At 37.1% G+C, this 13,011-nt stretch overlaps 1 long non-coding RNA gene across 1 annotated transcript in view; it reads left to right on the forward strand.

The window, feature by feature from the left end:
* Positions 1-3,558: 3,558 nt before the first annotated feature.
* The window catches only part of LOC128648292 (uncharacterized), a 30,092-nt gene continuing 20,639 nt past the window's right edge, over positions 3,559-13,011 (forward strand). Inside the window, exons 1-2 of the long non-coding RNA XR_008400562.1 lie at positions 3,559-3,626; positions 10,189-10,228. This is a non-coding gene — a long non-coding RNA (uncharacterized LOC128648292). The remainder of the gene's footprint in view (positions 3,627-10,188; positions 10,229-13,011) is intronic.

The raw sequence follows: 13,011 nt of genomic DNA on the forward strand, positions 1-13,011 counted from the left end.
AATTTCATGCACTGGGGTTTTGTGAGAAAAAATAAAATACCACTTGTTACTAAGCAGAAACCAGTCTCAGTTAAAGTCATTGATGGTACTTTACTTGCTGTCACACATCACACTTCTAATATTCAAATCACCACTCCTACCGGTTATGTTGACCAGTTGTCATTTGACATTATAAATTCACCCATGTTTGATGTCATCTTAGGCATAAACTGGTTACACACTCACAAACCGGTAATTAATTGGGAAAACCTTAGTTTACATTTTACTCCCCCACCTAGTCAGGTCAGTTGTATGTTCAACGCTCCAAATTCTCAGGTATGTGACAATTCCCTGCCTCTTCACTATAATCAGTACTCTGATGTTTTTAACAAAAAAGAAGCAGAGTCTCTACCACCCCACAGGGCCTACGATTGCCCCATTGACCTCTTACCAGGGGTCTCTATACCCTTTGGGCATATATACCCCCTCTCCAAACCCGAGCTTGAACACCTAAAAACTTACATTGATGAGAATTTGAGGAAGGGTTTCATAAGACCTAGTACCTCTCCCGCCGGTGCGGGTATCTTTTTTGTTACAAACAAAGATGGTTCTCTCCGCCCGATTGTGGATTACAGGGAGTTAAATAAACGTACCCACAAGAATAGGTATCCACTCCCCCTTATACCCGAGTTAATAGAACGACTACGTGGCTCCTCTATTTTCACCAAGTTGGATCTTAGGGGAGCATACAATCTTGTCAGAGTAAGAGCAGGTGACGAATGGCTTACTGCATTCAGGACCAGATATGGCCTGTTTGAATATACAGTAATGCCATTCGGGTTGTGCAATGCACCTGCTACATTTCAGTGCCTCATCAATGACATCTTCAGAGACATTTTGGATACATATGTTGTTGTCTATTTGGATGACATTTTGATTTTCTCCCAAAACTTTGTTGATCATAAAATTCATGTGGCTACTGTTCTAGAACGGTTGCGACAACATCAGTTGTTCGCTAAATTAGAAAAATGTATTTTCGATTCCCAAGACATCACATTTTTAGGTTACCATATCACTCCTCATGGTATTAGCATGGAAAACAATAAAGTTCAAGCAATAAAAGACTGGCCTATTCCCCGTTCAAAAAAGGATGTTCAACGATTTTTGGGATTTTCCAATTTTTATCGGAAGTTCATCCCCGGTTTTGCTGCTATTACAAAACCATTATCGGACTTGACCAAACTCACTTCCACTTTCCATTGGACAGAGACTACTCAAACCGTTTTTGATTTATTGAAGTCTAAGTTCTCCTCGGCTCCTATTCTTCAATTTCCTGATCTCAATAAACAGTTCATCTTGGAGGTAGATGCATCCGATTACGCCATAGGCGCTATACTTTCACAGAGAAAATCCTTCAAGGATCCCATACATCCTGTGGCATATTTCTCAAGAATTATGCAACCGGCCGAGTTGAACTACCCAGTCGGAGAGAAGGAACTTTTGGCGATTAAATCCTCCTTTGATCAGTGGCGTCATCTGCTAGAGGGAGCTTCATTCCTTACAATCATCTACACAGATCATAAAAACCTCCAGTACCTTCAATCCAACAGAACCCTTTCTTCCAGACAACTCCGATGGAGTTTATACTTCTCCAGGTTCCAATTTACTATCTGTTATAGACCTGGTGCAAGGAATGGAAAGGCTGATGCCCTCACTCGTAAGGATACCAAGGTTCCTATAAACAGAACCCCTTCCACCGTTATCCCTAAACATAGCTTCTTGGGTTTACTGACTGACTCTACTGATGATCTTAAAACACAAATTAGGAATGCACAGTCTTCAGATGTTTCAAAACCCATCAACTTACTAGTTCAACAAGACGATGGTCTACTTTACATGAACGACAAACTCTATATACCTCCATCTCTAAGATACTATGTATTTAAATTATCACATGACTCTCCACTCGCCGGTCATATGGGAAATGATAAATCTCTGAATCTAATCAGCAGAAGCTATTGGTGGCCCTCCTTATCCAACTCAGTGAAAACTTACATATCTCAATGTGATATCTGTGCTACCTCCAAACATTCCCGTCAACACTCAATGGGTTTACTACAACCTCTCCCGGTTCCTCAGCATCCTTGGCAATCCCTCTCAATGGACTTTATTGTTGACCTTCCACCATCTCATTCTCATACTACAATATATGTAGTTACTGACTTATTTTCAAAGATGGCACATTTCATCCCGGTTTCAGGTGTACCCACCTCTAAGGTCACCTCTGAATTATTCATTAAGGAAATTGTACGCCTTCATGGTCTACCTACCTCTGTGTTGAGTGACAGGGGAACACAATTTACATCCAAATTTTGTAGACACCTCTGTCAATCTTTACATATGGATCAGAAATTGAGCACCTCGTTTCACCCACAAACAAACGGACAGACTGAGCGTGTTGACCAGTGGATAGAACAATACTTACGTTGCTTCTGTTCTCAACATCAGGATTCTTGGGTTTCCTACCTACCCCTAGCTGAATTTGCTTACAATAATCATGTCAACACTTCCACTGGTTACACTCCTTTTTTTATAAACTATGGACTGCATCCACGTTTCAAACTGCTCCCTAGAGTTGACACCCAAAGTCCGCAAGTTAATGACCTCGTAAATGACATCTCCAGCATCTTCTCCTCGGTGAGACTTCATATTCTCGACGCTCAAGCCTCTCAACAAAAGTACTACAACCTCCGCCATAGGAAACCTCCGGAATATAAGGTCGGACAGTTGGTATGGTTATCTACAAAGAACCTTAAACTACATTACCCCAGCAGAAAATTGGGTAAACTCTTCATTGGACCTTACCCTGTTGTTTCCATTAAAAATCCACTCACCGTTACCTTGCAACTCCCTCCCAATGTAAAGGTGCATCCCACCTTTCATGTATCTTTGGTCAAACCCTGTACCTCCAATACACCCTCTGCTGCCTCCCGTGATGCCGCTTATGGGACTGTGCCTGATGTTCAATACGAAGTTCACAGTATTATTGATTCACGTATTCGTTCTGGCAAGTTGTTCTATCTAATCCACTGGAAGGGTTACAATCATGAGGAAGATACTTGGGAGCCTGCCGCTAACATCACTGCCCCCCCGCCTGTTGTCTCTTTTCCACCAAAGGTACCCTGATCGCCCTCGACCCTGAAACCTCGCTGTGGTTTCCTGGGGGGGGGGGGGCCTGTGTAAGGTGTTGTGGCTCATGATTACTTACTTGTGCTGTTCCTTTAAGCCTGGCTATTCTCCCCTATTTAAGGCCGCCTCCCAGACATCACATTGCTGGATTATTGCAGACCAACCTCCTAAGGAATTTCCTTGTTGTTACGTCTGACCTACTCTCAGCTCTCACTAACGCTGCCTGCTCCTGTCAGTTTCTCAACTACTGTGCTTCCTGCTGACGTCATCAGCTACAGACGAGAGCGTGGCTCTCACACAGACAAACCTCCTTACCTCAGCTTCTCCTTCTTTGCACTGCACTGAGGTTTTCCAGGTACAAACAAACTCCTCTCCCCTGTGACCAGACCAGGACTACCAGCTGCCTCCTATCTTACTGCGGTCTGTGAGTTAAGTACCTTCCATGCTGCATGGGAGCTGTGAGTACAATTTACCTTACTGCATATTTCTGTTATATTCACTCTCTGCCTACCAGACTATTGTGTGTTATCTGCTTATGTTTCCACACACAGTCTGTAGCTTGGGCAAATAGCAAGTCACAGAGTTAACCCTTTAAGCTTTCTGTTGTGGTTAATTCAGTGACACAAATAACCATATTTCAAGTGAATATTATCCTGGGACTTTTGCCTAATACTGGAACTGTTTTGCATTTACTTATTCTTAGAAGGCAGACTCTACTTAATTCTGTTGATAATTAAACTCAGTTTATTACACTAACACCTGCAATTGCAGAATGGCGGTCACTAAAATGCATTCCCCATTGATGTCTATGGAGACAAGAAAGTTTTGTTTAAATCTAACACCTAACATAAACCCCTAGTCTAAATACCCCTAATCCGACGCCCCCCCGGCATCCACCTGCATCGCTAACACCAAAATAAAACTATTTACTTCTAATCCGCCGCCTGCATCATCAAAACTAAACTAAACCTATTAACCCCTAAACTGCCAACTACCTAAATTAAACTATTAACCCCTAAACCTAACACCCCCTAACTTTAAATTAAACTTATATATAACTAATAAATAAAAACTTACCTGTGAAATAAATAAAACCTAAGCTAAAACTATACATAAACCTAACATTACCTAACAACTAGTATTTAAAAAAATAAAATATACCAAAAATAAAATACCTAAATTACAAAAAATAACAAACTCTAAAATGATGAAAAATTTAATAAAAGTATAAGATTACAGAAAATAATAAACTAAATTATCCAAAATAAAAAATTTAAACCTAATCTAATACCTCTATAAAAACAAAAAGGCCACCCCAAAATAAAAACACCCCCTAATCTAACACTAAACTACCAATAGCCCTTAAAATGGCCTTTTGTAAGGCATTGCCCTAAGTTTAACAGCCCTTTTACTTAAAAAAAATACAAATGACCCCCTAACAGTACAACCCCCCCACCCACTCAACCTCCCAAAATAAAAAAGACCTAACTCTAAAAAAATATAATCTACCCATTGCCCCTAAAGGGGCATTTGTATGGGCGTTGCCCTTAAAAGGGCAATCAGCTATTTTGCTGCCCTTAAAAAAATAAAAAAAGCCCTAATCTAAAAAAAACCCATGGACATTCATCTTCTTCCAGGCAGGACAAAGTCTTCATCCAGGCAGTGCAGATCTTCTTCTAACGCGGCACCATCTTCCATCTTTATCCCGGTGGCACGGAGGCGTAGCGCAGCAGGAACACGGCGGCGCAGACATCTAACGTGGAGGGTCCTCTTCATGCAATCTTCCGCCACACACTGAAAGTCGAATACAAGTTTTTTATTTTATATTGAGGTACCTTGCATTCCTATTGGCTAAAAATTTCAAATCAGCCAATAGGATGAGAGCTACTGCGATGTGGGGGCCCGGCGATTTAGGGGTTAATAGGTTTTTTTGAGTGTTGGCAAAGCGGGGGCAGCGGATTAGGGGTTAATACTTTAATTTAGGTTGTCGCAATGTGGTTGAACGGTGGATTAGGGGTTAATAGGTTTATTATAGCATTTGCTGGGGGGATGGCGGTTTAGGGGTTAATAGGTAGTTTATGGGTGTTAGTGTACCTTGTAACATTTTTGTTATGAGTTTTGTGAAACATTTTTGTTATGCAAAATCCATAACTACTGGTCTTTGATTGCCGAATGGATCGTTGTGTATAACGCTAGCTGAATAGCCGTACCCCACAACTTGTAATACGGGTGAGCTGACCATTCCTCACTCAAAGGCCATTTTTTGAGTGCGGAATGGATCATTGCGGTATAGGCTAAAATGCTAGCAGAATAGCCGTACCACACGACTTGTAATACGGGTGAGCTGACTATTCGGCACACAAAGGTCAATTTTTTAGCGGTATAGCCGTACCGCATAACTTGTAATCTCCCTCTTAAAGAACAATGAATATACTAATCAATTATAGTCGTTAGTCTTTAAATTAGTGCTCTAATTCGGATTTTCGTTTTGGTAAAACAAAACGAATATCTGTATTTTCATTATGAATTTTTCTTTGTAAGGAAACAAATACACAAGCCTACAAATTTCTGTTTTTCTTGCTGGACCAATCACTTTCAGCTTGCTGATTATGCGTGATATTTGCATGAGCGTACACATTGCAGGCATATACATGCCCTATTGTATAAGCTTCCACCCAAGCATGGATTGCGTGGCAACTTAATTATTTATTATATTTATGCTTGCTTTTTAAATTAAATTATATTAGATCAAATTAAATTTGCCATATTTGGTTCTTGAGTGTATACCTATTCTCTGTGCAGTTATTAGCACCCGCTCACTTCTTGTACAGACCAGAGTCCCATTTGCAGGGCTGTTACCAGAAGCTATAAAGTCAAATACACAATAAAATGCACATATATTTATGTACTATCACCTAGATTACGAGTCTTGCGTTAGCCTTAAAAAGCAGCGTTGAGAGGTCCCAACGCTGCTTTTTAACGCCCGCTGGTATTACGAGTCTGGCAGGTACAGGTGTACCGCTCACTTTTTTTCCGTGACTCGAGCATACTGCAAATCCCCTTATGTAAATTGCGTATCCTATCTTTTCAATGTGATTTTCCTAACGCCGGTATTACGAGTCTTGGAAAAAGTGAGCGGTACAGCCTCTCCTGTCAAGACTTCTACCGCATTTAAAAGTCAGTAGTTAAGAGTTTTATGGGCTAACGCCGTAACATAAAACTCTTAACTAAAGTGCTAAAAAGTACACTAACACCCATAAACTACCTATTAACCCCTAAACCGAGACCCCCCCACATCGCAAACACTTAAATACAATTTTTAACCCCTAATCTGCCGACCGAACATCGGCGCCGCTTTAATAAATATATTAACCCCTAAACTGCTGCACTCCCGCCTCGCAAACACTAGTTAAATTTTATTAACCCCTAATCTGCCGTCCCTAACATCAACGACACCTACCTACATTTATTAACCCCTAATCTGCTGTCCCCAACGTCGCCACCACTATATTAAAGTTATTAATCCCTAAACATAAATCTAACCCTAACCCTAACACCCCCTAACTTAAATATAATTTAAAATAATATAAATAAAATTACTATTATTAAAAAAATTATTCCTATTTAAAACTAAATACTTACCTATAAAATAAACCTTAAGAAAGCTACAATATAACTAATAATGACATTGTAGCTATCTCAGGATTTATTTTTATTTTACAGGCAACTTTGTATTTATTTTAACTATGTACAATAGTTATTAAATAGTTATTAACTATTTAATAACTTCCTAGTTAAAATAAATACAAATTTACCTGTAAAATAAATCCTAACCTAAATTACAATTACACCTAACACTACACTATCATTAAATGAATTCCCTAAACTAGCTACAATTAAATACAATTAAATAAAATTATCTAAATTACTAAAAAAAAAACACTAAATTACAGAAAATAATAAAATAATTAAAAAAAAATTAAACTAATTACACCTACTCTAATCCCCCTAATAAAATAAAAAAGCCCCCCAAAATAATAAAAATCCCTACCCTACACTAAATTACAAATAGCCCTTAAAAGGGCCTTTTGCGGGGCATTGCCCCAAAGTAATCAGCTCTATTACCTGTAAATAAATACAATACCCCCCAACATTACAACCCACCACCCACACACCCAACCCTACTCTAAAACCCACCCAATACCCCCTTAATAAAACCTAACACTACCACCTTGAAGATCACCCTACCTTGAGACGTCTTCACCCAACCGGGCAGAAGTGGTCCTCCAGACGGGTCCGAAGTCTTCATCTTATCTGGGCAGAAGAGGTCCTCCAGATGGGCAGAAGTCTTCATCCAGGTGGGGATTTTTATTATTTTGGGGGGCTTTTTCATTTTATTAGGGGGATTAGATTAGGTGTAATTAGTTTAAAAAACTTGTAATTATTTTATTATTTTCTGTAATTTAGTGGTTTTTTTTCGTAATTTAGATAATTTTATTTAATTGTAGTTAGTTTAGGGAATTTAATTATAGTGTAGTGTTAGGTGTAATTGTAACTTAGTTTAGGTTTTATTTTACAGGTAAATTTGTCTTTATTTTAACTAGGTAGCTATTAAATAGTTAATAACTATTTAATAACTATTGTACCTAGTTAAAATAAATACAAATTTGCCTGTAAAATAAGCTAGATACAATGTAACTATTAGTTATATTGTAGCTATCTTAGGGTTTATTTTATAGGTAAGTATTTAGTTTTAAGTAGGAATTATTTATTTAATTGTAGTAATTTTATTTAGATTAATTTAAATTATATTTAAGTTAGGGGGGTGTTAGGGTTAGGGTTAGACTTAGATTTAGGGGTTAATAACTTTTTTATAGTGGCGGCGACGTTGTGGGAGGCAGATTAGGGGTTAATAATTGTAGGTAGGTTGCTACGACATTGGGGGCGGCAGATTAGGGGTTAATAACTATACTGTAGATGTCCGCGATGTCGGGGATGACAGATTAGGGGTTAATAAGTGTAAGATTAGGGGTGCTTAGACTCGGGGTTCATGTTAGGGTGTTAGGTGTAGACATCAATTTACTTTCCCCTTAGGAATCAATGGGGCTGCGTTAGGAGCTGAACGCTGCTTTTTTGCAGATGTTAGGTTTTTTTTCAGCCGAATCAGCCCCTTTGATTCCTATGGGGAAATCGCGCACAAGCACGTTTTACCTGCTTACCGCTAACGTAAGCAGCGCTGGTATTGAGGTGAGATGTGGAGCAAAATTTTGCTCTACGCTCACTTTTTTGCGGCTAACGCTGGGTTTAGAAAAACCTGTAATACCAGCGTTGTCTTAAGTGAGCGTTGAGAAAAAAATGCTCGCTAACACCGCACACCATTACTGACAAAAACTCGTAATCTAGCCATGTGTGTTTTCTCATGCTGTGTAGCTGATGTAAGAGCAAATAAGATATGTTTGACTAAAAAGATAATTTTTTTATACTTATACTTTATGTTGTGTATTCTTTACTGTTATGAATTTTTTATGTTAATTCAAACACTGTTTTATGTCCCTTTAATTATGGGGCATTTTTTTTGCAAATGCGAAAACACTGTGCGTGTTAAGGTTTTTGCACATTTGGGGTTGCGCAGGTATTACAAGTTGCAAAATAACTTAGTTTGCGAGCATGTTAACCTACATAGTCCAAAAAGCCATATTGCGTGCATGTTCACGTATTACCCTATAGAAGTCAATGGAGAAGACAAATAGAAAAAAAAAAACTAATACCCTAATCTGTTGCGCAAAGCCGTGACGTATTTTGCTCGAAAACTGTACATTAAAATGCAAATGTTTCATATTGCGAAAATGTTTTGTTACCGTAATATGTTCTATTTATTTGTAAATAAATATTTCTCTATATATGTGATGATTTTTGGACTGATATATCTATTTATAGCGAGATATGTATATGATATATATATGTCTAGATATCTAGAGATCTATATGTGAATATCGCTTTGAAAATCCCTCTGAGGTATTGTTTAATGTGCATAAGATTGTAACGTGAAATATTTTCATTATCTCCATAGTTAAACATATCTCTATACATATAAATCAATGTTTCTCTGTGTATATATGTCAATGTGTCTTTGAGCCCTTATAACTTTTGTGTGCAATCATTTTTTTAAATATTTTTTAATAGACAGTTTTAACATGAGTGTAAGTGTACTTTGTAATGTATATTTGAAGTGTTTCGTGAAACATTTTTGTTGCGGAAAAGCATTAACTACAGCTCTTAGAGCATGGAAGGATTGTTGCATAAAAGGCGATTTTTCAAGACTAGTAATATCTGCGCAATGAAATTTAGTTGTGAAAAGGCCATATCGCGCAACTTGAAATCTTGCACTTAGTGTTTTGGTTTTTTTTGTGTTTTTTTTACGTTCTTCTTAATTAAATGCACATATCTAATAATAAATAATACCTTTTAAAATTTGGAGGGTATTTAAAAATTGCTAATAATTTCAATATGTAAATCCACATCATCCTACCTAAAAAAATAAATTTAAACAATACATATATTTATATGATAAAGTAAATAGTAAAGCATTCATATAATTATATATTAATTACTTTTCATTAAACAAATAACACAACTAATAGGCTATAACTTCTAAATATTAAAATAATAAATATGAAATATTACATTAAATCCAAATGTTTAAATCAGATAAATAATATTTTACATTATTTTATGTGCACAAACTACAAAAACGAACTAGAAACCATCTAAGATCAATGTTATTTTTCCTTATGAATCAGGAACAATTTTTATCTCGAAATTAAATCCTTTTTTTTTCTGCCAAGACTTTAATAATTAGTTTCCATTAGGGCTATTTGTTAAGGTGACAAAGGTTTCTCTAAATGCAAAATGAAAAAAGAGAACGTGATGAACATCAATGCACTGGTTACATGACAAGAATTAATAGAGCATAATTAAGGCTTTTAAAGTATAAACTTTGATACAATGTTTATGTTGCAGATAAAAAAGCAGTGTGATGATATAAAAAGTCCAGAAAAAAGTGAGTTCATATTTTTCTCTTGATTCTGCTTTTATTTTGGCTTAAGTGAATATCAAACGTCTTTATCATGTGTATTAAAGGGCTTGTTCTAAACATCACCGAAGCTTTTTTGTTTTAATTAAAAGGTAAAAAGTAAAACTTTAATGGCAAATAAAAGTCAAAATTAAACTTTCATAGTTCAACTAGAGCATGCGATGTTAAGAGACCTTTAAATTTACTTCTGAAAAGCAAACCTAGGTAGGCTGAAAAGTAAATGTGCACTTCTGGGAGCTAGTCGTGATTGGCCCACAAATAGGCTCTTGTCATTGGTTCTCCAGATGTGTTCAGCTAAGTCCCAGTACTGCATAGATGCTTTCGTACAGAGTTTAACTAAGTGTTTTACAATTGTTCAGGGTTTAAACACCTCAATCACAATCTTTCCGATATCTGCACCAGATAGTAGGGTTTTGGTTGATATGGTCAGGGTGTGTTTCAAGTGATCACAAGCAAAAATGGATTCAGCTGCCAAATGCCTGTAGTCAGGGAGCTGTAAAGGAGTCAACTCAAAAAGTTCACAAAAATATTTTCATTTTTTAAATACTTTTTCTTCTAACTAGATCTGGGAAATCAACAGAAAATGACATAAACAATGGGGCCGATTTATCAAGGGCGGAATGGCCCCTGATGCCCCTGTTTCCGCTCGAGCATTCAGGCTCGCCGGAAACAGCAGTTTTGAAGCAGCGGTCTTAAGACTGCTGCTCCTTAACTCGTCCGTCTGCCCTGAGACTGCGGACAGCAATCTGCCTGATCTCAGACAATCTGCATTTATCATTGCACAAACAGTTCTTGGGAATTGCTTGTGCAATGCCACCCCCTGATTAACACAGAATCTGCAGGGGGTGGCATTGCACAAGCAGTTCCCAAGAACAGTTTGTGCAATGATAAATGCGACAGAGTTTGCTGTCAGCATTCATCGATGTCTGTCGGACATGATCCGCTGAGCGGATCCTGTCGGACAGACTGATGATAAATCGGCCCCAATGGGTGTTTTATACCTCTTGTTTTGAATTAAAGGGATACTAAACCCAAATTGTTTCTTTCATGATTCAGATAGAGCATTGAATTTTAAACAACTTTCTACTTTACTCCTATTATCAATTTGTCTTCGTTCTCTTGGTATCTTTACTTGAAAAAGCAGGAATGTAAGCTTACGAGACGGCATATTTTTGGTTCAGCACCCTGGTTAGAGCTTGCTGATTGGTAGCTACATTTAGACACTAATCAGCAAGCGATACCCAGCTGCTGAACCAAAGATGGGCCAGCTCGTAAACTTATATTCCTGCTTTTTCAAATAAAGATACCAAGAGAACGAAGAAAAATTTATAATAGAAGTAAATTAGAAAGTTGCTTAAAGGGACAGTCTACACCAGAATTTTTATTGTTTAAAAATATAGATAATCCCTTTATTACCCATACCCTAGTTTTGCATAACCAACACAGTTATATAAATGCACTCAGTGATTATCCTGTATCTAAGCCTCTGCAAACTGCCCCCTTATTTCAGTTATTTTGACAGACATCCATTTTAGCCAATCAAACTGGCTCACTGGAACTTCACGTGCGTGAGCACAGTGTTATCTATATGACACACATGAACTAACACCCTCTAGTTGGGAAAAAATGTACTGAGAGAAGAGGCGGACTTCAAGTGCTTAGAAAATAGCATATGAACCTTCTTGGTTTAGCTTTCAACTAAGAATTCCAAGAGAACAAAGCAAAATTGGTGATAAAAGTAAATTGGAAAATTGTTTAAAATTACATTCTCTATCTGAATCATGAAAGTTTATTTAGGACTAGACTGTCCCTTTAAAATTGCATGCTCTATCTGAATCAAGAAAGAAAAAATGTGGGTTCAGTATCCCTTTAAGCTTTTTGTACAGTGTGTAAGGAAATCATTATTTACTGGTAACTGGTAAACAATATGAATGACATTTGTATGTGATATGTTTATGTAGTGATTATACTGACACTTTTAATAATTTAAAAAGTATTTATTTGTATTTTTTTTCCAATCATTGATATGGAAAGCACCGCAACGGATCTCATCTTGTAGAACAGGGTTTTGAGACTGAGTTCTTACACTGTAAATTGTGAAATCATAAACTGACAAGGTTTCTCCCTTTGCAAGAATGTAGCAGCAAAAATAGATAGCACACTGTAGAGAATGAGGCTTGTCTATGTCTTTATGAAGATGACATTACTGTAACTTACCATCGCGACAATGCGATTGTGAATTAGATATGATTACAGAATGTTAGTGCTACACGCCATTTCTAAATGTTGCAGTCATGAGTTTCATTTTCTCGCTTGTCCTGCAAATCTCGTATTTAATGCATATACTGTACATGTAAATTTCTGTCCTGCCAACTGACTACACAATAGACGTGAATAGAACTTTAACCCCTTAAGGACCAAGGTTTTTCACAGTTTCCGTACTTAAAGGAAACGGGCAGTTTGGCATTTTTGCTAATTTTTGGTTTCACTTTAATTATCTGCCCTCTTGTTAGGTGCAGTATATTATATATTGTATTTAACAGACACCTAGGGATTTCTTCTGATACCTTATAGGAGTACATACAAAAAATAGGAATTCAATACTGAAAAATAGTTAAAAAAATGGGAAAAAAGCATTTTTGGGGCAATTTTCTTTATAATTATTTCTACACCACTAGAGTAGCTAAAGAAAAACACCTCAAAATAGATTTGTTATTATTTTCCTGATCTTAAAAATGCCTTATATTTCT

The sequence above is a fragment of the Bombina bombina genome, chromosome 2 (assembly GCF_027579735.1).
Source record: "Bombina bombina isolate aBomBom1 chromosome 2, aBomBom1.pri, whole genome shotgun sequence".
Classification (NCBI taxonomy): Eukaryota; Metazoa; Chordata; class Amphibia; order Anura; family Bombinatoridae; genus Bombina; species Bombina bombina.